The following is a 4,997-nucleotide window of genomic DNA, read 5'->3' on the forward strand; positions in this document are numbered from 1 at the left end:
ATATATATATATATATATATATATATATATATATATATATATATATATATAAAATCATGGGATGTGGAGTATAGTGTGGGAGTGGAGTCAAAGGAATTATAATAGATATGTATGATATTGGGGGGGAAGTGGGGCAGTGGATTGGAGGAAGGGCATTGCACTTCAAGGGGTAAAAAGTATAACTATTGCACTGTGTTGTACAGCTGAAAATAATTTTAAAAATGTGTATTTCACAATAAAAAAACAAAAACAAAACAAAAAACAAAGAAAGGGGGCCAGAGACTGGGAGGAAGCACAACTAATCTGGCACATTAGGAGGCCTGCAAATTGAACAAAAAAAGAGTTATTGAAAAGCTACATTTTCACAAATTAAGACCACCACCACTACCCTGAATTTTTTTTCTTGGCAAGAATACATTAAAAAAACAAGACTATTCTTTAATTTAGGAAACTTCCCATGCTGGCTCTCTAATTATGCAAACAAACCCTCTGTTATTCAAAGTCATACCAGACCCTCTTATGAAAAAGGACTTTGGGTCAAAGAAGATAAAACTGCTCTTGGGTGATCATGTAAAGTTTTCTAAGTTGCTTCTGGAAACCAAGAGTCTTAGGTAAGGAGGGGATGAGACGGAGAAAGGGATGGTGTTATACTTGTTTGTTTGGACTAGTTTGAACCCCTATTACAGTCCTATATTAGAAGAACTCTTTGGTGATAAACTACAGAAAATCTCTGGATTTAGGTAACACAAAAAGATCATTACTTATACAAGGGTGTCTCACACAACCTATTATGGGTTTAATTGTATCTCTCTAAAAAGATATGTTGAAGGCCAGCCAGAGTGGCTCAGTTGGTTAAGAGTTATCTTAAGAGCACAAGCTCTGAGCAACAGGGCTGCAGGTTCAATTCCCACATGGGCCAGTGATGCTCCACCTGAGCTGAGCTGCCGCTGAGCTGCCAATAGGAGCAGGATGGCTCAGCTGGTGAGAGCATGTGCTCCTAACAACAAGACTGACTGTTCTATGGGTGATGGGCTATGCCCGCCTGCAACTAAGACTGAACTCGGCACCTTGAGCTGAGCTGCCACCCAGATGGCTCAGCGGATAGAGCGCGTGCTCTTAACAACAAGGCTGCTGGGTTCGACTCCCGCATGGGATGGTGGCTACACCCACCCGCAACTAAGACTGTAACACAGCACCTTGAGCTTAGAGGCCATGAGCTGCCGACGGGCAGCCAGATGGCAACTGGCGCCCTCCACAACTAAGACTGAAGAACAACAACTTGGCTGTTCTTCCTCCCCAATTCCCCAACAGTGTTCCCCTCCCCCAATTCCTCAATTTAAATAAATTAAATAAATAGATAGATAGATAGATAGATAGATAGATAGATAGATACGTTGAAGTCCTAACCCCCCACACCTGTGACTGTGACCTTCTTTGGAAATAGGGTGGTTGCAGGTATAATTAGTTGAGCTCATGTTAGAGTAGAGTGGACCTTTACTCCAACATGACTTCTATCCACATAAGGAGAGAAGGGACACAGACACACAGGGGAGAAAGCCATGTGACCTTGGAGGCAGAGACTGGAGTGCTGCAGCTGCAAACCAAGGAACATCAAGGATTGCCAGCCAAGCACCAGAAGCTAGGAAGATGCAAGGAGGGGTTCTCCCCTACAAGTTTCAGCCTCTTGATTTCAGACTTCTTGACTTCAGATTTCTAGCTTCCAGAACTGTGATATAATACATTTCTATTGTCTTTGTGGAACTTTGCTAAAGCAGCGTTAGGAAACCAAAAGGTGACTCAAAGGCGGGGAAGTGGCTAAATCCCCGAGATAGACTGGAAAGGGGACCTGGAACCCTGAGGGTCTCTTTCCTCGCTTCACCATCTGCTTTATTCTTCTTTCTCACTGCAGACCAGCGTTCTCTGCTCTTCGGCCAACACTCTCCGTGGTCATTTCTGGTTCTTTCCTATACAGGTCTAGGACAGCAAACAGTCCAGGGTGGCCCCTTCCCCCCTTTACTACCAAGAGCTAAATTATGATTGATTTAAATCTGTTAGGGAAAGCCCACTCCCTTTCGTCAGTATTGGTTTAGGTGTAGACATGTGGCTCAGTTTTGGCCAATGACACTTGAAGATCTGGAAACCTGCTGGGGCATGTGAAAGATTTTCTTCCCTGATAAAAAAAAAGGAAGATGTCTAAAGGAGGAATCCTGCTTGAGGTTACTGCTGTGCATGTTTCCTTGTTAAGAACATGATGTTTGGGGCAGTGGCAGCTGTCTCATGACTATGAAGGGAAAGCTAAAAGTATGGAGTCTTGTAGAATCCATACTACAGCTCCATATTCTTGTACAGTATGGAGCTGTAACAGAAATCTGGGTGTTTAGTGGACCCAATACTGGCTTAATGCTATGCATTGAGTACAGTGCTCTACACATCCTGCTTCTCATCTGGAACGAAAATACACTTAGAGTTAACTCTTCGAGTTAACCTAATTGTAGTTTTTTGGGGAAAGGACAAGAATCGAACAGAATCTGAAGAAAAATGTATGACTCACTGGCTAGAAAGGAAGACAAATACATCTAGTTGTGCCTCCAGAATTATTAGGATTTGAAATGTCAGATGAGTCATAGCTGGTCATGTTTTATAAGTGAAAAAGCAATCCCATTGTATATTACTCATGTGGTTCATGATTACTTCAGGGGGGTGGATGAGAACAGTCTATTGTCATTTGATAGAATGGTTTCAGGATAAGAAAAGAAAACCATTAAATAAATAAAGATACGCAGTACACAACCCTCCTGACACCATCAGTTTTTCCACCAGTTGATTTGCACTGCCTGAGAATAAGGGGCAAGACACTATCCCATCTGTATACATAGGCATAACCACTACCCCTAAAATTAGCCAATTCAGAAATTAACACAGTAACTCTCCAGTTTCATACCTTGACCATGGTGAACTGCAACTAAGAATGGAGTAATTCTGTCCTAGAAGGTCATAAGGAACAGAATGCTATATAAACTAGACTGTCTTAAATATCTGTAAGAAATTGTATAGATCGCAGTTGCAAAAACCTTCAAAAAGACTGTCCCCTCCTGTCAACAAACCTGTGGACAGTCCTCATTGGGTTCTGTTGGTCCAGCAGATGGATATAAGTAAATGGGAAGTGACCTTGTTTGCATTACACTCCCCTGTCATATGACCACTCATGTTAATCCTGAGACTTTTACCGGTTCACTGACCACGAATCAGAGCTAATCTGAGATGGCCATAGGTCTCTACTTCTCAACATAAGGGACTGGGACTAACCCTCTCTTACCTTTTCTGTCCTGATTCCACTGCTGCTCTTCAGGCTTTTCCTGGATTCTCAGAGTGGCTCCTTTCTTAAAGGCAAGATCTATATCACACTAATTAAAGTCAAAGAGTGGTTGGATCACAAGTTCTCTGGTTCTTTCTGCCTGAGAATCACCCCCACTTCCCTGCCTGGCCCTGGAAATTGGCTCTGTCAACATTGTAGTGTTCAAATAGTGCATTTTGTAGAATTCCAATAAAGTAGGCAATTAATCAAACTTCTGATCTTCTGTTTGGAATCTGAGGGGACTCAACCCAGCTACCCGGCTCCTCTGAGGGGAAGTTGCCCACCTTGGCTGTTTCCACACTAATGTTCTGAGACACTGTTGCCATGTGCAGCCCCACCGGCCCCAGCACCCACTGAGCAGTGGGCCAGCTCAGGTCTCAGCCTCACTATTGTGCCTGAAATGGTGGCAGCAGCTGTGGACATTCCTCACTGAAATCTCCCTAGTTCTTTTAGTAGTTTCTTTTTTTCTTATTTATGTTTTCAAACTCTCTTCTACTTATTGGATATAATTATTTTGTATTTTCCCAATAATTCCAACATCTAAACTCCACACAGGTCTATTCTGCTGTTCACTATTTCTGCTGATTCTCATTCCTGATATCCTGTTTTCTTTTTGTTTTGTGATTTTTTGTTTTAAACACTATAAGCTCTTAATTTTGGAAACTTTGTCTCCCAAAATTCTTTCAGGTCTGGTCTGATGGTATATTCTTCTAGAGAGGATTTGTGTTTGCTTCTGCTAGGTGCCTGAGGTCCTTCCAAGCTGAGACCACTTTAAATAAATCACTCAGCTGGACGTTTCTTGGACCTCAAATGACGTGTATATTTGTGCCCTGATCCCGCTTAATGGCGGGTTTATGGTTATGAATTTTTATGGGAATCTCCTTTTCTTCCCTGGAAGACCAACTTCCTTCTCATCCTTTTGTGGTACTTTCTAAGGCTGCTGTTATGGTCTGACTCCCTACCTCATGTGGGCCCAAGCCTTCATTGCTTGCCACCCACATGGGCATTTAGTTTGAAATTCCCTATTACTGTATTCGGCTCTTCAGGTGGCTATCTGTTTTAGCCTTTGCTTATAGCCCTAGATTCATGCTTCAGCTGTAAGAATCTCCCTGTCTTTCTTTCTAGCTAAACTACTAATTTAAAAGGAATGTCTTTCCTTTTCTTTTTATCCAGCACTTTTAGGTGTTTTGTAGAAGGAGTTTAGCTTTCTTATTGCTAGAAAAAGAACTTAAAGCTACTGTTTTACATTTATATATCTTGTATCCAGCCATCTTGCCAAATTTTCTTATTAATTCTGATAATTTTTTATACCAGAGCCTCTTGTGTTTTCTAGGTATTCAATCTTATCAATATGCACTTCTTTTTTTGTACTTGCTAGATTCTCTGGACATTGTTGGGTAATAATGGTGATAATGGATATCCCTGTTTAATGAAATACATATAATGATTTTCCTCTTTAGGATATTTGCCTTTTTTGAGAAATACCCTTTATTAAATTTTAGAAATTTCCTTATATTTCCTATATATTGTGTTTTAGAGGGTTTTGTGTTTGTTTGTTTTGTTTTTTAGAAAAATGGCTGCTGAAGAGCATCCAAAGCCTCCTCAGATTTTACTAGTGTGATGTTACATCCAGTTTTTAGCC

At 41.1% G+C, this 4,997-nt stretch overlaps 1 pseudogene; it reads right to left on the minus strand.

Annotated features, from left to right (window-relative positions):
• Positions 1 to 3,073: 3,073 nt before the first annotated feature.
• LOC109394598 (adapter molecule crk-like) lies at positions 3,074 to 4,322 on the minus strand (annotated as a pseudogene).
• Between the last annotated feature and the right edge of the window lie 675 nt (positions 4,323 to 4,997).

The sequence above is a fragment of the Hipposideros armiger genome, unplaced genomic scaffold (assembly GCF_001890085.2).
Source record: "Hipposideros armiger isolate ML-2016 unplaced genomic scaffold, ASM189008v1 scaffold_431, whole genome shotgun sequence".
Classification (NCBI taxonomy): Eukaryota; Metazoa; Chordata; class Mammalia; order Chiroptera; family Hipposideridae; genus Hipposideros; species Hipposideros armiger.